The sequence below is a fragment of the Passer domesticus genome, chromosome 3, assembly GCF_036417665.1.
Source record: "Passer domesticus isolate bPasDom1 chromosome 3, bPasDom1.hap1, whole genome shotgun sequence".
NCBI classification, from domain to species: domain Eukaryota; kingdom Metazoa; phylum Chordata; class Aves; order Passeriformes; family Passeridae; genus Passer; species Passer domesticus.
This window is the reverse complement of record NC_087476.1, coordinates 94,385,293-94,409,035: the sequence shown is the minus strand read 5'-3', so window position 1 is coordinate 94,409,035 and position 23,743 is coordinate 94,385,293.

Genomic DNA, 23,743 nt, shown 5'->3' with positions numbered 1-23,743 from the left:
ATGGAACAGAGAGTGAGAGAGGGGGAGACACTCAGCAGAAGTAATGCCATTGCATACAGATATGTTATACATATCCTCATCTTTTACCTGGCCATGATAGATACATGGAATTAGTGCCAACTGCTCTAATCAGTCCCTTATGACATCAGGACAAGCTCCTACTGTGGCACAGTAAAGCTTTAGCTGGTAAATTCACTGTCTCTGAATTGGAGAAATCAGTTCCTTCATATTATGGACAAGGTTTGAGCTGTAGAGAAAAAATATCTTTGAGATACCACTGTAATGAAATTCACTGCTATTCCTGGGGGGAACAAAAAAACAAAACAAAACAAAAAAAAATTTAAAACCCACAGGGAAAAAAAAAGAAAAAGAGGGAAACTGTGTACTATCTATTGGCTTTTGATATTCATACAACAGCAAGTACAGAGCCAAGGGTACTGTTCTGGCTTCTCTCAGTTGTACTTCAGGTGTGGAAAAATAATACAGAGCCAAAACTTGCTAAATGTTTTGGATCTTTAGAAATGTATAAAAGACATAGAAACCATCATCATTGAAACCATGGGCTTGTAATATCTGAAGTAGTTGATTTCTTTCCTCCTCCAGCAAACATCCAGCTTACAAACAAGGCAACTCAGAGTGAAAGATTCAAGGAGAAGTATAAGCATCCTTCTTCCTTACCAGTGCTATAATTAGTGCAGAGCAATAGCACCATCAAGCTCCAGATGAGCAATTACATGACAGGAAATGCAACCAACAAATATCCCATTAGAAACAGTCACATCTGTGTGGTACCACATAAGTATGCACCAGTGCCACCTAGCCAATCCCCAGCGTATGTCACTCATAGTGCTAGGCAAACCATGAAACAGCCCTTTTGCAAATCATCTCTTCTACACACTTGGGGAAATTTGTAGAACCAACTATTTTAAAAATTCTATATTTTACGAGCTTATTATAATCAATAAGCTAAGAAAAATCAGGAGTGAAATACATTAATTAAATATGCATATATTTGCCGTATAAACTGTACAGAGATAGTTGTTTATCCAATGGCCCTGTCATCATCAAAACTGTCCTGATGTGATGTCCAGAGAAAGCTAGAGAATCCAGCTGTCTGTGGAATAACTTTGACAGACAAAAAAAATCCCATAGAAATTCAAGGACTTTCCATTGAACTAAGCCAAATACTAAGTTCTAAAAAAGCTATTATCTCTAACTAGGGGTACTGCGTATTCTGAGAAGCTCAGTCTCAAAGTTACAAATACACTGACCTCCATCCAAGAGAGAGTATTTTGCATGTCTCAGTTTGATGGTGAAGAGAGTGCAATAAAAGAAACAGGCTTCCTAGTGCAAAACTTGTATCACCTCTAACATAATGGCCAGGGTAAAATGAAGTGCAGTTAATGAGCCACGGAGCCTCCCAAAGCAAACCCTGAGATGTGAGCATCCACAGCTTTGGAAAGGTTTGTATTTCCATCAGGACTTTGAGCTTCAGCATCATTTCTGCACAGAATGGTGGTACTATGGCCAGAAAGAATCACTGGAATTAAAAGAATTTTTTTTCCTTCAACATTATTGGAGGTGTTTTAGGAGCACTAATGACAACCTCAGCCTACTGAATATAACAGGAAATCTCCAGTGGCTTCAAAGGCACTGGGATTTAACTCTGTAACTAATGAAAGATAAGGCTGGAGCAAAGGGGTAATATTTTAATTAAATCTATTGTCTGAAGTGCAATTCTCATTGTCACTAGATGGTGTAGCAGAGTAGCTTTACTTTGGATCAGTAGAACTAGAACTTTGGAAAATATCATGATGGGGGTTTTTTTGCAGGCAGAGACCTCCATTAAGTGGGCCTTTCTCTCAGAACTATTTCTGTTTGCAGTTTGAACACAATGATCTTCTCTAACACTGTTTGTAACTGAAAGAAGATGAGTGATGCCTATGAGGACTAGCCTGACATCACTTCACTTTAGCTATCTATGCCCTAGACACATGCTGCATCCTATTTATTTAGAAGAGCTGGGTGCTACAGCTGAGAGCAAGAACCTGAAATGTTACATTCATCACAGGAATGGTTAAAGAAAACTTGTGCAGATGATTCCTTGGGTTCACCAAACATACTTGAGTTGTATAGAGGGCAAAAACCCAGGATGGTTTTGAGTATTTTCTGCAATGCTGAAAGAAAAGTTTACATGATACTAAAAAGAGATGTCTTTTCCCTCCTGGTATCCTGTTCCTTCCTCTCCTGCTCTTCATGCAAGGTGGAATAGAAAGCAAAGAAGGTGATGGAATTCAGTGCTGAAGTGAGTTATCTAGGAATCTTACACAAACCCCTCCTTTTTCATAATATCAAATGATAGATTTAATTTGAAATTCTCCCAGCTGTAGTTCCGTGCTTGTCAGCTGTCCATTACCTTTCTGAAATCTACAGTGGATAATTCCTAGCCTGTATTTCATGTACTCATTGGTATATCTCCTTCCACACAACAGTGAGATATTTCTGCTGCTCTGTACCAGCAGTTTCAGTGCTTTAACAACAAAAACATGTTTCTGCTTTCGGGTAAAGGCCAATTCTAATACTAAAACAACATTTGATGTGCTCTTGATAAGGGAGGCTCATCAGGACATCCAATATTGGAGTTCAGGCCTGAATCAAAATTATCAGATTGTCCTTGTTGACTTTGATTATTGCTTGGAAACTAAATTGTCTACAATGGGAGAAGAAGTAACTCAGGGATTTACAATTTGTTTTATACTTTGAGCCTATCTCAACAATAAAAATACATTATGCTTTGAAAGGATAATGGCACTTGTTCATTCCAACAAGGACAGTGAAGTTTTCTGATGGTGAGAAGAACTTCACAGGATCTTTTTTTTTTTTTTCTTTATAACTAATGAGAAAATTGCAATTTTGAGAACAGTACAAGAACTGTGTGGCTGTGTACTGAATTGTACTGGGTTAAGATTAAAAATATGTTCTTTATTTTTTCCTCTAGGAATTTCCTGCCAGCTCCAAGACAGGATATGATTTGGGAGAGAGAGAGAGGGAGAGAGAGAGAAGTTAGAGTCTTCTGCAGTTCATGCAGACATTATTTAAAACCCTTGAGAGAGAACAGTAAGAAACAGAAGTAGCCAAAATAAGGCTAAGTACTAGTTCTCAAATTGCTGAGCCTTCATCTATTAAAACATATTATATACCACATGTTCATTACCTTAGTATATTCTATAATTTGTTCTGTGAGTTGAACATGTCAAAAGAAGGATATAGAAATTCACTAGTGATGAGAAGACTGGCAGCAAGATTGAAGCATGACTCTCTCAGAGACCTGACATCTCAATTGAAAGGGTGAAACTTTTGAACTCTGATGACATCAGTAGCAATTTGTGTCTTATTTATTATTGACTGAAAAACAAATAAATGCCAGAAGACAATTACTCTGGAGCTCATGCCTGGTTCATATATTTCAGTGAACTGTGCATATGTGATTGTACAAGTGAATGCTGATGCATATTTGGACATGCAAGAACACATTCTTCAAGAAAAATTATATCTTTCTCAGAAATTCAATGCAGTTAGGGGTAAATGAAGATGTTAGGGTAGCAAGTGGTGGGACCACATTTTTCTGTTTATTTTCTAGAAGAAGATAATCACATCTTGAGCAACTATTTTGAGTTCTGTAAAACTACAGCGAGCCAGATTGTGTGGAAAATGAAAGAAGGGGAATTTCTCAGATGACAATTCAGGCCACCGTGTAAGCAATTAGGTAATTGTCAAGATTTTTCTCTCTCTGCCTCAGTGTGTATATACAAGTATATATTTACTGTACACACACACATATATATTTACATATGTATTCCCTTTGGGGGAAAAGGGAAGGGCAACTATTCAATGCTATTGAATTGTATTCAACCTGAGTTGAGGTGTGTATTTAGTTGTTAAAGTGTAAATAGGGAACAAAATGCATTTGACAGAGGAAGTACATACAGTCCTGGCAAACCTGAAGAAAGTCTGATATATTTTTTAAGGATGTTGAAAATTTGTTTTACAGACTGTTTTGTCTTTTTTTGGATCTGGTTCTGGAGTGATAAAGTGAAAAGAGTTTGAAAAGATCTGAGGATGACTGTATGTGGCTATTTTGGTCCAAGTCGTTCTCCTGTGTCCTCCTGAGATGTGAAGAAGGTCTTTGGGAAGGCAGTGTGAGGAGAAAGGGATGTGCTAAGCTGCACGGGCTGTGTTGCAAGTGTCCAATTTAAATTTGTGCTTGAGGGCTCATTCTGAAGCATGCTTCAGATAATATTATGGAAGGTCTCCGTTATCAGAGACTAGGGAGATGATGCATATCAAAATGGAAAATTAGTATAGTCATTCACATAATTAAATCCACTAATCCAATCATAATGGCACAACTGCTACATCCTGTTACTGTCTGGAAAACAGGATGTGTATCCCATGAGGCAGTCACAGAGGGCAATATTTTAAAATAAATTCCATCACTATGTATGTTAGAATGCTTAATTATGAGCAACCTTATATTCTAAACATCACATTTTATCTCAGGAAATTAAAGGAGACAAGTTTTTAAAAAGCAAAGGAAGGAAAAGTTTTTTAGCAATTAGCTCCATTTTACTTAAAGTCTTTTAAAATGTACAATCTCTGCTAATAAATATTGTACTTGATCAGTTTTGAAGTGTTCCATTACATTTGTTTATTACTTAAGACAATTTCTGCTGCATTTGATCCCCAAAGAAATTATTGGTAGCATGGTGGAAGCTGCTAGAAATGGTACTAAACCAATGCCACATCCACTACAATCTTGCCTTGCCAGAATTGCTCTTAGTACCATGCCTTCAGGTTTAAATTTCCAAAGTGAGGATCTTGGGCTCTGTTTCTGTTGCAAGGCTTTTCCATAGTCTACTAAGCTATTTCAGCCACAAAAGGTTTTTCTTTTCAGCCCCTTCTTAGAGCTGTCTCACTGCTTCTGGGTCCACCCAATGTTCACGTCATCTTTCCCTTCTGCTCAGGCAGCTCTGCAGAGAGCGTTGGGTTAGCCCAGATCGCTGGCTCACTTCTATGCTGGTGCCACCAAAGGAATGAAATCCTATTAAAACCACGAGTGCATAACACGCACAAGGAATCAGGGAGGCTGACTACATGTTTGTTGTGTTTTAAATCTTCAGCATCCACGAAGGGTTGCTTCCTCTCCTCAGTCACACTTGTGCTCTGCACAAAATTGATTCCCAACTTTCCCACTCCTGCCTGTTATGAACAACTGATCAGAGGAAGGACAGCCTCCAATACCTCACACACCTTAGAGTGATCTTCTTGCTCCTCCTCCAGGTCTGCTCTGGACACCTCTAGCTTTCATTCACTCTGGGAAGAGTTAGGACACTGGTGGTCCATGGCTCCTACCATTACCATTAGCATTTGGAATATCAACAATGATCAGTTTTTAAGGGATAGGGAAGGAGGAAAATTATACATAATAGAGAGAACCACTAATGGGATTTTAATCCTTTTTAGGTGTGACTCCTTGGGTTAGGACATTTGATCCCAATATCAATAGTTTCTCTGTCTCCAGGGCAAAAATTTAACACTTTTGCTTTCTGAGCTAGTCACTGTTTATAATAATATGCATAGTCTTTACTACAATAATTTTTTCAACATTTTATGAAGTGTGCTTATTAAATGAAATGGTAAGTCTGTCACTGGCAAGTCTCTTGTGCACTTTTTTTTTTTCATATTTCCTTTCTTTTGGCAGGTCCATGAAAAGGGAGTAAGTTTCTGTGGGCTGTGCATGCTTTTCCACCCTTTTTCAGGATTTGTCACATCTCCTGGAAGGCCTTATAACTCACAAAACATGATTTTATATCCCAGCAATTTGCCAAGTCTTGTCAAATCCTAACATTTTTGTTGGCAACTATTTCCATCTCTCGGCTGAAAGGGAGTAACTTAGATCATCCAGTCACAACACTGTTCTTTGGATACCTATTTATGGCCAGTGTTAATTTTGATACATGGTTTAATCTCTGTTTGTGAGGGGCTGCCCACTATATATCATGTTGTCACTCAGTGAATCTTTCACAAAGTGGACATGCTGCTTCATCAGCTGATTTTCCATTTTTACATGTCTGCACTTGCAGTCCCACTTCTCTCTGAAAAAAATTATCTGAGCAAAACAATAATTTAAATAGAGGTCATTCTTACTTCCTTCAGGAATGGTTCCTTTGTTAGATATAGCTGCTGTTACCATACTGTAAGGGAGACTATACAATGAACCGATACTCTCTTTACTTTTTTGGAAGATGCTTTTTCATCCTGTTTGTTTTTTACTCATCCCCTTCACCTTAGTGCGACAACAAAATTTCAGCTCTTGGGATGTGGAATAGGAGCCATTTAAATCTTTAAGACGTGAATAAACTAAAAGAGAAGTTATTATTCATTGTAACTTGTTCAAACAGCTCTGAATGAGAATTTTGGATTGTTTCAAATGCCTAAAGAATAAAATAATTCTCATCTTTTGCACTGAACACAATTAGTGGTGAAAAATCCAAGAGGATATGGGATTTCCTCAGGTAGGATTTGTGAAGACTATATTTATTAGTTTTGGTTACTAGCTCCAAGAGAAGTGAGAAATGTTAATAATAAGCAGTGCAACAGATGTTAGATTGCTACATCTAGTCCTGCCATATGCTCTTTGTTATGAGTCATTCTGGATGCCATCCATCCCCGTACCAGTGCTCACTGGGAGCATCAATCTGTAGCAGGAAGGGTGAAGGGAGGCATATGCACAGCACAGCTGGAGGGGTCTGCCCATCTCCTCAGCCTCCTCAGGAGGGGGGGATGCAAGAGCCTGGCTGCGTTTACATTTACAACCATCTATACATGACCTAAGCCATGCTCAGTCCCACTTAATTGGTACACAGCAAATGAGGAATCCACTCCTGGCAGCTATTTTTAGTCATTCCTTATGACATCTTGGGATAGCAGGAGAGTCTGACCTCCCTCTGAAATGAAGCACTCCTTGCCCTTTAGCACAGTGTTGCTTAAATTCACTTCAAGCATGAATGTATTCAACAGCCTCCATCCGTGTCAGATTTTCAAGGGGAAATTAGGATGGTACATAGTCACACTGAGTCATACAAGGAACCCATGGTTAAATTCGTACCCCAGATGGACTCTGTCCTTTTTTCTTCCTGTTTGAAAGCAAACACCCTGCCTTCTCATGCACTAGTTCAGTCTTGTATACCAGCAGTGGGGGAGAGGAACAGATGCAAGAGGAGCTGGAAGAATAGAAAGGGCAGGCTGATGTTACCTCTGATGAGAATCAGCTTAGGAGATCATGTGTAAGGGACAGAAAAAACAAAATTTCTGGAAGATACCCAGCAGTTTTTCTTTCACTTTGAGGAAAACCTCAGTAGCTGTTAAAATACAAGTTCTACTTTAAAAGTGGGACTTATTTCAGCAACAAAAGCCCTCCTGATAACTGCAAACATTGGTCTGCCTTCACATCTCTCTGTCTCTCTTTTTTTCCATAAAATTCCTTCAGCACACACCAAGAAACAAAAAAACCAAAGGTTTCTAGCTGCTTGGTGAGAACTTGTAATTGAGATATTCCTCTTGTCAGAGCGAGCAAATTGGCAAATCCCCATGGACCTTTGCCACACAAGGGCAGAGCTGGACAGGCACGCAGCGGGAGGCAGGCGGCCCCAGTCGTCCCTGGGTCCCCAGGACTCCAGCACAAGAAGAAGGAAGCTGTTGTGAAACAGAGGGAAATGGGAAGCTATTTACTTTAACTGATTTCATGCTTTGCTCCAGAAACCTGGCTAAATTCTGATCTGCTTTTGAGGGAAAACTTCAAGATATTGCCATGGTAGCTTGGTGAGGACCCAAATGGCTTTAGTTCCTTGACATGTCTAAACTTCAGTGAAAGTGAGTCACTTTTTCTTTTTTTCTTTTCTTTTTTCTTTTTTTTTTTTTCTTTTGGGTGGCAAATCTAATTTTTATACTGTGTTGCACCCTGCTGTGCTGGTTGCAGGGCATTGCAATCTGACCTTTCAAGGTGCTGAGTGGATCTCTCAGCACCTACACATCAGCATGGCCTCTGCTCTCAATCCTGTGCTGTGCTTGACTGGAAAAGGCCTCTGGTCTTCAAGCATAAAAGTAAGACCTTCATGTCACAGGACTGGTATATATTGACCTACAGTTCTGGGCATGGTTCAGAATGACACAGATTACCTGAGCACTTTCAGAAGCCAGAAATTGCTCAGTCCAGAGAAATATTTCTAATCAATTTAAAAGATTACATATTATAAGCATGTTGACTATTTTTTTCTTTCTAACAGATTAAGTTGTACTAAAATTTATATTAGGTTATGGAATGTTACACTTTAACAATTCTCTGTGTGTGTATATTAGATTTGAAGTGTTTATTTTGGTATATGATCCAGAGATTTCACCCTCTGCACCCCTCTCGCGCTGTGCTGAAGCCAAACAATGAAACTCGTTCTTTTAAAGTCACAATCTCCTTAGTGTTTTTTGCAGTATGGATTTGTAATAGAGGGACATCAGTCAACCTTGGTTTTTTCACAGGAACCAAATAGGGTATTTTTCAATGAGAGGTACACCTGCAAAAGACCCTTTCATCAGAAAATGCCTGTCTGTTAAAACAAGAGGGCTTTTTCCTACGAATAAGCACCATTTGGAGGTAATGTTTACCATTGTCATGTGTCCAAGATGCTTTTTTTTTTTTCAAAGACTGTATAATGGCAAATGCACATGGCTTTATTACTGTAAATTATACTGACATTTGGGCAAGTTATTACAAATATGAAACCCAAAGGTAAAAGCTCATCTGGATGATTATGTATGGATCTACTCACACAGTGCACTTTTGGTTCTCATTTTGGCAACCATAGGCTGGATAGTTAATCCGGATATTTCCCACTCCGGCACTGGGACATGTTCCCCCTTTGTGGCAATAGCAGATATGGAATTTTACAAGTCTGTTCTGTCTATTCACTAATGGGCTTCACCTTTTACTTCCAAGAGCCTTATTTTGAATCCGGGGTTTACAGGTTCAGACAGTGCAGGCAACCTAGCCAGAGGTGTTCTCATATGGGCCTAAAACCTTTAACAGAAGAGCCAAGTAAAGGATCATGATTTTATCCTTCCACGCCATAATACTTCTTCCATCTTTACTGGATATCAATATGTCTTTCCATTTTTTGTGATAATTGGTGAATCAAAATAATTCCCAGAGAGAAATGTGCTATTTCCCAGAGACACTGGTGCATTTGTGTGTATTTTTATGGTACATGAGGTTTTGGTGTGTCATCTTTGAAAATATCAGCAAATGGATTATTTTTTTGGTCCAACAAAAACAGCCACAGGAAAAAAAGGATGCAAAATTCAGGGTGTTGCAAGTTCACTCTCAGAGCTAAGCTGTGGTCTCTCTATTTTGCTATTGCCAAGAATGCATGCCAAGTCATTGAGGTTGACCACGTTTTATTACCTCTGTTTTTGCTATTCTACCTTATTCCTGAGACAAGTGGGAAAATTGTGTCTGAAAACTGTCTTTAAACCCTGGACTTCTAGATTGGACATCTTTAATGAATACTGGACGTGTTCCACTGCTGTGCACTGCTGTCTGGGTCTCGGCTTATTAGATACTGTTTTGAAATCCGTAATTATAACCAGGTTTGCAATGGGTCACATGCCTTTGTATACAAAAATTTCTGTCATCCTGGTATAGCTGCTATTTCAGAGGAAATCAACTGATTCAAAACTAGCATTTGAATACTTTTAGCTTTACTTGTTTTGGCCTTCCTTACCTAAGGTGTGAAAAATGGCAATTTCTGTATTTCTGGGAAATTAATTTTCAATGTTGACTTTGGGCCAGTAACCCGAAGTGCTAACATAGTCCATATGTCTGACTAGTGAAGGTTGAGTGAAAAGTATGAAAGTTCTAGCGAAAGTCCATTTTTCCTGCTCCTTTTGGTAAATTGCAGGATTCCATTATAGTGACGATAATTCACAGTTATTCCAGTCGGAGCACTGATCCCCAGTGAAGCTAGGATGAAGGTAAAACGCATGGAATTTTTGCTCTATAGGTGCTGTTTTTCATGCTGAGCAAAAGCTCAGTATTTATAATTTGCTCTCCTGTAGTATTTGCCATCTTTCCGCCCCTCTCTTAAGACTGCAATTCCCGCCTCATATTTTCTTTTTAAACTCTCTCTCATTTAATACACATTTTGTATTTTTTTTTCAATAAATGCTGTCATGCAGCTTTTCTACTTCCTTTATTGAGAAAACACTCATACGATGGTGGAAAAAAATTGAGAGGGAGGGAGAAACAGAGAAAGGAAACAGAAATCATAACCAAAGAGTTCGCACCGATTATTGAAATAGTCAGTGTTCCCTCGGGCTGGGAGAAAGGGAAAGGCGCTTTTACAGTGTCTTGGAATATTTTTATTCTGCACAATTCTGACTGTTGAGCACATATTAATGCTACAGCAAGAGAGAAGGAAAGAAAACAAAAAGGATTCAGAGATTTTACAGTAAGTTTTTTCATTATCTTTCATAGTGACACTTGCTAGTAAAAAGTCCCAGGGAATGTTAATGTTGAGTTTTTAAGCTATAATTTTTAATACTCTTTGTGTGAAATTATTTAGCAAGCACATTATTTAGCACTAATATTTTCTCCTCCTCTGCAAAAATTTTGTAGCTTAAATCAGAGTGACATTTTAAATGTAAAGTCATTTCAATATTTAGTACAATGTTATTACTAGTGGAAAATATTTATGTATTTTTAGAAGACTTCAGTAAGCCTCAGGTCTGCTCTTCAGTGAGGTATTTAAAGACAGAAAAGAAACAAATAAAGACAGTGAAAGATTCCAGTCAAGAGCTTCTGTACAGTCAGGAGGGATTCATGCAAATATGAAGCGTTTCGCTGTGCTGAAACACCAATTATAACCAGAGAACTGCAATATTTTAAGAAATTCTGTATATCAGAGACTGCTTTTAATTTTTTTTAATTACTCAAATTCAGATTAAATTGAAATCAGTCTTAGGATTTCACTAGCCTTTAAGTCTTGTCAAAATAGGTCACTAGCAAAAGCTCTTTCAGATTTCAGAGAACACAAAGGGTTTGGTGCCATCACAGCGGTGGCTGCAGAGGTGATCTGTGGACAATTGACAGGGCAGAATCAGGTCCAAACGTGCAGAGGGGAAGGATGCAGCAGTTTTCTCTTCCACAGCTAGGTATTGGGTACTGTTTGAAAAATTGATTACATTACTCTAGCCATTTAAAATGTTGTTCAATATTAAGGTATAAGTAGCATTAAATTCCTGAGTTCCCTTTACCAAAACAAACTGCAAAGACTTCCCCATATGATTGCCAAATGACTACTTGAATTTGCAGTTGTAGCATATTTATCCTCTAAAACTGCTACCAATCTTCCAAATACAAGCAATAACTACATATGGACATGTTTAGCAAATCAGAAAGAGTAGACTGATTGCTGGGAAATGTTTTGTTTCCAATTATTTGCTCCGTAAAATCTAGAATCCCAGATAAACAGAGTAGCAAAGTCCCAGTGGTTTATCTGTAAGTATACACTGACTTAGAAATGCTATTAAAATTGCTTGTTTTGAAAATCCCTAGCAGAGAAAGCCGAAAGCAAAAATCTCTTTATATTGATCTACTTTAGGGACGCATTTAAGCATTTCAGGGTGGAGTGCCATGGTCAGTATAATATTTAAGGCTGCTTCCATCTTTACCCTACATTTTACCTTGGTTTCTTTTATCCTCTTTCCCATTAAATGAACCTGATTTTTTCTCCTATCTATATACCTTTCTCATGTCCAATACATATGGAACTTGCTAAATCAGCTCCTGACATGCCAGCCAGTTCTAAGGGGGGACGCTGAGAGATACACCATTACTTCTTGTTTCTAATGTGTTTCTTAATTTGAAACTTGTCATTTTCTGTTGTGATGCTGACTCAGCAGTAAGGTTATTTCCAGAATTACTAAAACAACTTTCCTCTCAGAGCAGCAAGGGACCCATGACTCACTGGTAGAGAACAGCAAAACAGAAAGAGGCCTTTTCCATCTTTAATATTAAAAAATAAACTAGAAGGAGTTCATAAAAGAGTCCTAGGGAATTTCTGTGACATAAAAAAGTAGCAGTAGATCTCATTTCACAGACAGATTGAACACAACCATATTTAATTTGGCTTGCATCTTAAATATGTAGCTTGCATTATTTTACATATGTTGCAAGACAAGATTTAGAGGGATCACTTTTGATTTGCTTATACCTACTTCACATATGTCAGAATCAATCACTTTTTCAGATAGATGGTTTTTTACTCGTATGCTGCAGTAAAGTGACATTTTGTACCTGTAAACTTTCTTTTGGTTCCCAGCATTTAATGACTTCTCTTTCCCCTCCCTGAGTTTTTGGGATAATTCATGTGCTATGTACAGGGTTCGGAGATTAAAAAAATACAAGAGCATAATTTAATTCAAAAGGATATTTTTCAGGAGAGTGCTTTTCCATCTTTTGCTGAAAATAAATTATCTCCCTCTCCATCATCAACAGCAACATTTTAGTAAAGAGCAGCAGAATCCATGTTACTCTTCAGCTAATAAATCAGCACAAGATCTTTGCTAAGATAGTTATATATTGATCAGCTTTTGTGCAGATTTGAGCAGGTAGAAGCACATATATAAATAGTTTGTATGCATAAAAGCAAATTTGTAAGCTGTCTTGAAAAAGGACTGTGTGTTTCCTACTATCGTGGTTCTCAGCTAAGAATTTTCTGGTCACCTCAAACCCTTTCTGTACCAAGGAGAAAGCTGGAAAGAGTCTCTCTCTTAATAAAATTCTATGGAACATCAAGTGCTCCAGCAACTTTTCATAGAAAGACAGAAACTGCTATTCTGAGCCTGAGGAAGAAGGCAGACTTTGCTAATGCTTTTAGATATCACCAGCACCTCTATTATATGATACCCTGACTAAAATGATGGATCAGCTCCTTATTCTATGTCCACTTTAAAGATATGGGAGCTCTCTGACATCTGTGGCATGGCACACTGAGGACACATGCTCTCCTTGAGCTCAGATTGGTGTGAGGGGCTTGGACTTTATGGCTTCAGCCTTTGCTCTCAGACCACACACTGTTCTTGCCTGGGAGGTCCCAGAGAAGCGGCTGCTCTCAGGACTGGCCTGTTCAGTATGTACATGAAGCCCCTCGGCAACCTGGAACTTAAAAACGTTCCATGTCTCTCCTCCAACTTACTTTTTCCTTGCAGGATGCAACTGGAGACACAAGAGGCTGAAGGTAGAGGAGAGAAAACCCATTGATCAGCTCTGAGCTTCTTAACACCCCATTATCTGACATCCCTTCTCCCTGACTCCTTGCAGATTGTTGCTCTGCTTGTGCTCCAAGTGCGTCTGAACACCCAAACAATGCTCCCACACAGTAACATTTAAATTTTTCTGTTGGCAGATATGAAAATTCTAGATTTTTGGGAGACCAAAAATAGCAATTGCTCAAGCATCATCTTAGTTTATACAATTGCTCCTCATTAGGACTGTGGTCCCTATTCTTCAGTGACCTAATGAATATCATTCCAACTGGAGATCTGGGGTCCCATATTAAACCTGCTTTAAGCAATTTTCCCAAGCTACCCTCTGATTTTTTTCAGCCTGCTTTCACAAGAGCTTTGTCATGGTGTTGCATAGTACCACTCAGCTAGAATATTTCCAAATTTAGCAGCTCAGGTCCTCAATCTGAAAAGACCTTTATATCCCTATGGTACTCTTCACATTCAGAACAAAATGTAGGTTTCAACTTTGGTTTGCCACTAACATGTTATGTGATGTAAGGCAAAATATTGAATCCTGCCATAGGATTGTTGAGGGGTTTTTTGCAAATATGCTTTCCTACTCCAGTTTTATCTTCCTAAGCTTATAAGATTTTAGTGCCAGGAAAGAATTTTACAGGGCATGCACATAGAAGAAAATGTTCTGATTTGCAACACATACTATTATAACTTGAATAAAAATACATCACTGTGTCCATTCCTTACATGTTTATCAACTGCACATTTTCCACACAGATTTTTATATTATACATTCACACAGTGTCCTTTGCCCCCACCTTTCCATTTTGACAGTGTTTATGCACTTAAACAATACAGTCCAAAAAATGTTCAAAAATAAAACAGTTAGATGTTCGCTGTTATCCCAGGGTATTGTGTTCATTTTCTAGTAAGTGCCTCTAGTGCACTGGGGTCCCTAATCAATGTAAATATTGTTTAAGATGAACATTGCAGTGGGCATACCATGGAGCCAGACCACCAGCAGAGCATTAAACAGGGACAGATGTGAATGCCAGGATAAAAATGAAGACATTCCTGAAGTGTAAGTATGTTACTTATATCTGTTTATAGGAAATGGTAATGGAAAAAAAACAAAACCAAAATTTCTGGAAAACAAGAATGTGAGTTAAAATCATTGTGTTGAGACTTTTTTCCCCCTAAAATAGCAAACTGAAAATATGTGATATCCTAGGATCTTGAACTATTAATATATTCTAGCTTTAATCTTCCATGAATGTTTTTAATTAATTTACAAAAGTATAGCCATTTTGGTGATTATCTGTACTATACAAAAATGCATGGTTTTATATTATACACGTGGCTTTCTCTCAGAAGTAGTATCTTTTATAAGATTAGAGGATCTAATTAGGATAACAGACAAAGAGTTTCATGCTGTCTCAAACAGTCATTCAAGGAGAAGCAATGAGAGAGAGAAACCTCCTCTTGTAATTTATTAAGATAATTTGATTCCTACTTCTTGCTTAGTAGTAGATCCATGTTGATTAATTCACTAGCTGCCAATTTCCATGAGCAATTATACAGCAGATTTCCTACTGATATTTAAACACGTTTGTTCCTTGCTGGCTTTGTAGTCAGGCTGTTCTCTGTGCTGCCTGATTTAGAGATTATTGGTGGCATTTGTGGAGCCCACACCACACTGACTATTCATGGTACTTGTACACGTGCTACCTGTCCCTGCAAGGGCAGGGGAGGTGGCAGTGCCTACTGCTCTGGAGCTGGTAATGTCACAGGCTGACCTGTGTGGGGCCTGAAAGGGCAGGTGGGCAGGATGGGGATCCCTTTTGGTTCAGTAGGCAGGGTTGGGGATCCCCACTGGAGGAGGGCAGAGCCAGGGTGAGCAGCCTCCTAGGGGAAGGAGGGAGGGGAGACAACTCAGCTGATGTGATGTGGTGATGTGACCAAAACATATTTTCAGAGTGCTCTGTTCTCAACCGCATCCAGAGCTGGAAGTTCTCAGCCCCTACCTGCCACAAAGAGTTGAAAAATCTATGAAGAGGGAACCTCTTAAAAGTTCTTGGCCCAAAAGCTTTGATCTTTATAACAGTGAATGCAACAGATACATTTAAAGCAAGCCACGGTGTTTGATAGCAGGGTGGGCATCAGGTTGTCATTACTGCAGAGTCCTTAGTAGGAGTCTTATTTAGCTTTAATATTGATTTCTTGAACTGTGATGGCAGAGAATCTGGTGGAACTAACATATTGGATTACTGTCTAAGCCAACAATTATTTAGAACTCAGTTGATTAAGCAGAACGGTTTGGGATAGGTCAGTGGAATTTATAATTCATTGTTTTCCATTTTCTAGAAAAATCAACTACAATAGCAGCCTTCTCAAATGTGATTAGCACAAACACTATTGTTGTTTGACACAGTTTATCAAATATAATTATTTCCATATGAGATCTACAACGTTGCTTTTTTACATTCTTGATTGCATAATTGAAAGCAGCAGCTTTATCTGTGTTCTACCTTTGGTGGAAGTCATTCAATAAATAGGACCAACTCTACTACAGCTTAGAAATGTCTGCTGCAAAAGGCACTGCATTTCACTGGCTCTTGCCTATGCAAGAATACTCTGCACCTAACCAAGGCATTACCTTCACTTTTAAGAAAACAACTGAAAGTATGCAGAGTGCATGTCAATATTGGAAGAACCATATAGGCTACAGAAAAATCGCTTTATGGCTGAGTTATCTTGTGTTCTGTATCACCCTGGTGGGTAGATATTCATGTGAAGTAGAGGGTTTAATATTAAGAGCTGTCACTGCACTAAAAGGAAAAATATGTTTACTCTTTTCAGAATTTATCTTACATTTGCCAAAAAAACTACACTGACTAACATGGGTTGTTCTACCAAAATTTAGAGAAAGGAGGATTGAACCCTAAAAATGGTTCATTATTAGAGAAAACACCCTATTCCTGAAAAATGTATACTTGTGATTGACCATATGCATGTGAATATTTCCATGACTACAGAGCATATTGATTGGTCCCTATGGGACTACTCATGTGTATAAATGCTTGAAGGATCAAGTTCTAATTTTGCTCAATATCAGAGCTAATTGCTGTGGATACTATTGACAAAAAAATGAAGGTTGTCTCCTAGCTGTGGTTGTTGAGGATGTTCCCTGAATGTTTTTCATGGGGTGATATATTACACGTTCACTTTTGAAAAACTGTCCAAATACAGTCAGTAACTATTTATACAATTAAATTTAACAACTATGAAATATGTGTTACAGTGCCAGTTTGAAACATATTCCTAATAGCTGGTTTTATATATGATGGACCACCAGGAAGCTGTCATCAGAATAATACTGCGCCTTTTTATACATTCCCTAGATCTCTTTTTTGCTTAATAGACTGTTTAATAATACTGTAGTCAAAACTGAACAATAAAGATTAATGATTTGATGTACGGATACTTCAAGGTAAAAATTAAACATTAATAACATTCCAGCTGGTGATAAACTATGGAAGTCTCTCAAGCACATAAAGAAGAGTTTCAAGAGCTGTTTTAGAAAAATCAACACATATAGAGAACATGGGAAAGGAGAGTGTTGTGTAACACCTCACCAGGCAAGCTTTGCCTTTTCGTGGGAAAGGTACTATAGAGACCACACAAACATTAGAAAAAAAACCCCACAACCCGAAACAAAACAAAAACCCCAGACCTGTTTTTTCAAACAGCTCTTCAGAACTAAGAGAGATTCAAAAGTGATCTAACTATAAAATATTAAATATGAGGGGAATATTTACTTTTTTTTTTTCTCAGTGTTGCATGAGAGAATTTCTGTGTTGCAGACACCACATGAAACAGCAATGTCCTATTTTTCCTTAATGCTCTTGATTTACTGGACTCATAAAATGTAATACCAGAAGCTCTTCTTAACATGGACTCATTCTACTGCTAATGCACACAGGCTGTTTTTTGTCTTAGTGTCAATTTAAGAGAACTTCACTTGATGTGTTTGTAAAACAGTAGAAATGTTGCCTGCAAAAGGGAAAAATAGCTGTGTAAGAGTTTACAGCATCAGTTGCTAGATTAACAGCTCTCAGCTTGTGTTCTTTGTTTCAGGGTAACCCTTGGAAAACACATTCACAAGGAAGGAATGGGGAACCAGAGAAAGTCCATTGCAAAAGCATCCCTGTGCAGGTGTGGGGAAAGTTCCAGGTCCTACAGAGCTGCTGTTAATGCTGTTTTCAGCACCAGCAAAAGCTTAATTTCTCCTATGTGACCAGTGGGACCAGCTCTGGCTCAGTGGGCATACGCAGTGTGGGTAAGATTCCAGTCTCTCCCATCTGGCACACCCCAGTCCAGGAAACAGCCTGTGTCCTACACCAGTCCTGGGCTGCCTCACACAGCACTGCCCAAAGATGGTCCCCACTGGCCATGGACACCCCACAACACAGCTAAGCACATTCCCACTCTCAGGAATCAACAGCAAATCCACTGAATTCCTTGGAGATGGAAACAGCTCTTACTGTGGCTTTTGGCTTTACAGCCACTTCCAGTAGGCAGCACGGGTACTCTGGCAGCAGAAGCCAGCTGATACACTAAACTATGCTAAAGTAGTGTTTAGAGAAATGGTAATTACTAACATCCTTTCTCAGTCAAGCCGACACTAACCAGGCCTGCTGCTAGGTGTGTGTATATACACACTCACACTCAATAGATAAATAGATACGTGCATATACTCCAGGAAAAATATCTCTCTGGAAGGTGACGAGGTCTCACTTTAAATCAAGTACCTGACACTAATAAAAACAATGTATTCAGCCAGAAGATCTCGCACACCGACTGGCTACAAGGTAAGTCAGTATTAAGCAACCCTTTCTTTTCTGCCCTCTCAGCTCTTTTTTCTGCATCAGGAGTGTTCTTTGAATCTTCACAAGTGTTTGTAAACAGACACTTTAAAATGTAAGCCTTTTTTTTTCTTTTTTTTTCTTTAAATTAATTTTATCAAAATAAATTTGGCGGTAGTTTCATATGTTCCATGGTTTTAAAATGACCCAAAATACTGACAACTTTACTTTAAGACACTTTATCTTCCTCCTTTCTCATAAGGGGTTTTGCTATTCAAACTGTTTTGTCTGATTTCTTTTTAAATAATTACAGGTGGAAGGTAAAGCTGTCAAAGGTATCCACAAGAACTGGGAGATCACTGAAGTGATTAAGGTGTCAAAGCTCCTTTTGCAGAAAGCAAAAAACCTCATTATTTAAGTGTTTGAAAAATTTTATATAATGCTCCTACCGAATAAATTTCCTGTTATTTTTGAAATATTATCAATCAAATAATCAGCAAATAATTTATTATCTCTTTATAGCAGACAAATGTTAAAATACCACTTGATGACCTGTTGAAGTAATCAAATAGTAATTAGGAAACAAAAGTCTTGCTAGGCCATCTTATTGCTTGCAGCTATTTGTCATTATTCTTATTAGTAGAAAAACCAAGTACTGGCAGTCAATATAAATCATGCACAAACAGCTTGTTGATATCTAACTTAGAAATATCTTCAATAGAATTATGTAGCTAATATTTTAGGGTTTTTTTTTCCTGGCAGCATTTGTTAGAATATTGATTTCTGAAGAGGAAAAACAGTGAATGATTTTACAGAGATGGAATTAATTAAAGAGCCATATATGACTGTATATTTCTTGTTTTCTGTGAACTTGATTTTGCTCTCAGTCAAAATTCTACCCTGAAGGACACTGAACAGCCAATCTTCATTTCAGCAAAATACTTTTATGCAGATTTCACTTTAATCCTATGAATTTTACTGAAGCAACACATACTAAAGTTGGAGAGAAATTTCAGCAGAGTTACACATTAAAAACAAGAAAATGAGTATTCACTGCAATTTGCTTAGAGAAGATTAAGACTTCTGCTTAATAATTAGCAACTGAATTAATTCAGTTCATAGCCAGTTTAAAAAGAACTAGGAAGTTTTTCCCTTGCATCTTTCTTTGGATTTTTCTTTGTGTTTCCAGTAACATTTTTAGGATCTATTCCTGCAAATATTTTTCTACATGAGTAATTTAATTCCTCTGATAAATGCTATTGAATTCACAAGGACTAGATTCAAAAGCAAAGCTACTTATCTGGGCAAATGCATCTAGGATGGGGCTGTTAGGCAGCTCCCCATGACAGTAGAGAAGAGAAAAATAGCCTTAGCCTGTGGGACTAAGGCCTGGAGGATTGGGCCCATAGCCAGTGACATTATAGTATTTTTTTTAATAAGAAGGAAAACCCACGCATGAGTGAAACCATATGGAAAACCAAGTTAAGGTGAGGAGGTTTTAAGTAATGCTTATTTATCATTTTGAAAGAGAAAAAAAATCCTGTTCCTGCCTATTGCATTTTATACTTTAAATGTAGGGACTGATACTTTTGCCAAAATTCCTCTCCTTGTTGGGGGGAAAGTTTTCTGCTTAGACTGCTGCAGGATCAGGCCCTGAAAAGTCGTTACAAGCTTGTTGGCAAAGCTTGTTCCCTTCCACCCCTCTCCTGTTTTCTGTTTTTCCTATCCCTACACAGGAAGAAAATTAAAAGTTAAGCTAAAATACATTAACTAATATCAGTTTATTAATTGGAGAATTCAGCTTATCCTTTTTGCTGTTCATCTGAAATTAATTAAGTGTGTAGAATTACAAGGTGGGTGTACCACAGGCAGCAGTCCAGGCTCAAGTTAATCAAAAGAGCACATGTTGAATGCATACAATTTAGTTAAGGTTAATCCAGTGAAGATGATCCCTCACTGGTCCTAATTACTCTAGGTGATATATTGTGGAAGGGGAAAATAGGAAGGAAAGGAAATTTTGTCCTGCTGGCCTACCAGGATTTTCTAATTAAATTTAGTAGGCTATGCACAGGAGCAAATAGTTTCAATTTGAAGAGAAGACCACACTCCAAGGGTGCTTGTCTGAAATTAATATAAGGAACTTTGAGCTAACAGAGTTAAACACCTTAAAATTATTAAAGTTAAAGCAGGTCCTTGTGCCTTTACAAGTTTCCAAGATACTGGAAGCACTGTGTCTCTCTGAGCTCTTCAGACCTGGTGTACATTTTTTGCTGTAATTCTGATGTTACTATTTAGTTCTTGAGCAAAGGTAACAGCACATTAAACCAGGTCTACTCTGTTATTTCACTACCCTCATGTGAGCAGCACATAGCAGTAGGACAGAGCTAATTTGCAAATCAAAATATGTTGGTTTTGTATTAATAAAAGCCTTTTCATTTAATCTTTTTTTTATTATGTCAATCCAAAAGAAAACAAAGGTGTTTTCAGGACTCTTTGACTTCATGTTCTGAGTTCATTACCTTGTTAGGTTACTTTTTCTCCACACTTGTCCTTTGTTTCAGTTTTCAAGGAATCTTATGAAAAGCTTTTTTTTTTCTTTAGGTATATGCATATAAAATTTGTCAAATAATTTGCCCTATTTTTCAGGTTGGTGATATATCTCTGCTCAAGTGGAGGTATCTGTTTCTGATTTATTAACATTTGATCTCCTGGTTTCCTGCCATTGATCAAGACTAATACTCAGCTCAGCTGATGAGTTTTATATGAAATCTGATATTGCAGGAAGAAAGAAAAGTTAGTTCCATTTTTAATATTTTTCTATTTCAAGGATTTTCCAGGACCACAACATGCACACGAGACACCTAACAATATGGGGCAGAATGTGTTATACACACATATATATACACACATACCGTTTCCCTGGGATAAAAATTTTTGGAAGTAAAACAAGTATTTATCAATAGAACAGATGTTTGCTTGGTGTCATTCACATCCTGTAAACTGTATATACATTTACACCCTACCGCCAAAACATGGTTTCACCCTACTACTGACCGTCTGTCTGCCATTCAATCTCTAGTTAAGTCACGGTCAATAAGGTCAACTCTTTGGCAACATCTGTATTTGATCAGTTCACACAAAATAGGAGCCTTCCTAATGCCTGACTACCCTGAAGTATTTTAAGAGGCAGCATATTACAATAGTTGATTCACCGCTGCTGCAGACTCTGCACTTGGAAGACTTTTGCCTCCTCTGAGGAACTGAAATGTGAAGATTAAAATCCTTTCTAGCAAAATAAATCTCTGAAATGAGCAGGTTTAGCTGTGGAATAGCTTCTAGACTGACAAGAAGAGTTTAGCAGTTTCTCTCCCCGAGTCCCTGGTCTCTCGGTGTAGGGATTTGGGTTTGTGATATTTTATATTTTAACCCTGTTCTGCACACGGATTATGTTTAAAGCATGTCTAGGTTGTTGCAAAGATGAGAACTAAAGTCAGCGGAAAAAACCCTCTGCACTTTTACTTCAAAAACCAACAGTGAGGATTAATGCAGCCAATTGTTTCCTGTTGGTGTTTCTGTGCTCAGCACAAGCAGTAAGTACTTCCAGTAAGTCAGTCTACTTTCTTTAAGATGGGTGAATGCAAATTCTTCCCTAAAAGAAAGCAAAATATTCTGTATGGAATCCTGGCCCCACTGAAGGTGATGGAAAATACTCTGGCAAAATTGAGTGAGACAGGATTTAACCTGATGTTACCACTGCATTATTTCAATGCAGTGAGCTATCTGAAAGTACAAGGTTAGAAATTTGATTCTAAGCACAGTCAGACTGGTGCCACTTTATTGATATTCCTGGTTTTAGAGCAAATGAGAATAAAATCTGGCCTGTGGGAATGGGATCATGGGATGTGTTCTCTTTTCTCTCTCTCTCTCTCTCTCTCTCTCTCTCTTTTTAATGTTTGCTTTAGCAACAAAACATTTGACTCTTGGGAAAAGCAAAACCAGTGCCCTCTGATGCCTTCATGCATTTTGAGACTTGGACCTGAGTACAGATAATTATAGACTGATAAATACTGCCACCAATGCTCCAATTGTACTGCTGGTCTTCCCAGTCATGTTCAACACTGAGGAAAGCCTGAACACTGAAATGCTTTCTCTCTGCTTGGTGTTGGAAAAACTAGAATAGAGCAGCAAGAGTGCAGCAGCATCCCACCACCAGCCACAGTGGACTGGACTGAGCGGTACCATGGGCAAGAGGTAACTGGTAGCTTCTTGGCTCTCATCTGATGAGAGGATGGCTTTTTAAAATATTTTTATGATGGAGGTATTGTTCACAAAATATGGTGTTGAGAAATCAATGGCTCTGTTTGCACTTTTATTTCCAAAATAATTCCTTTTCATTTACTTTCTGTCATGCTGAATTTTCAACAGAAATATTTGACTGAAAGCATAGCCATGAGTATGTGAACTAATTCTGTGAACAGAATTGGGATTAAATTTGAAAGCACCTTGAGACAGTGAAATCAAGGCATTATGTGAATCTATTTTCTTTGCAATTTTAGTTCTCTCAAGAGCCCTGGAAACCTCAGAGGAATCTTGCCCTGAGTGCATGTGTTTGATCTGGGAACTGTTCACAAACAGAAAATTCAAAACCTTCTAAATATTGGGGGTTCTAGAATGGCTGATGTGAGCTGCGGACACACAGGATATGCAGCAGAAAACGTAGTTCAGTTCTTATCCCTCCCTTTAGTACTACTTGTGTAACACTCACATACTTGTCTAGAACTTGTTACAATGTATTACATATATGTTAGGTTTCCCCGCCCTATGGTTTTGTCCTGTAAAGCTGCCTTAATGGTTCTCTTTTAAGAATATGTTACATCTGTTCTGAATTTCTTTATTAGGAGTAACTCTACCATGCCCATGACTTTCAGTAGCACAGCATTTTGATCCTTTAGAAGACGAGGGAGATGAAGCCCGAGATCTCCTTCTGATTAGTCAGGGGGGAAAAAAAGCCAAAGCCTTACAAATATGTCAGGATTTTCTCTCAGAGTAAAGAAAATACAGTTTTCTTATCTTAGACAGTGGTCTCCTACTGAAATATAAATATTAAATCAAAACTGTAATGACAAGTAAGAGAAGGACTAATATCAAATAAACTGTAGAAAAAGCAATTGCCAACTAAGCCAACAGCAACCTAGAGTTTAATTTCACTAAAATGGATGTCCAGTCCTGGTAAGGTTCAGCTGCTTGCTGTCTCTGCAACTGATTGCTGTATTAAGCTCCATCCAGACCTCAGGGGATATCACCTCTGAGTTGGGAATGTGTGGAAACCAGATGACTCATCACACAAGAGATCTCCTTTGCAAAACATCCTAAAATCAGTATAGATTCAGTCTAAGAAAATAAGGAGCTTTTCACAGTGTAAAGTTCATTGAAATATTGGCAGATGGTGTTTCTGAGATTTCTTTCTTCAAATATCTTAAAATGGGCCTGGTGGATTGGTTAAAAACTGACTCTAAAGGCAAGAG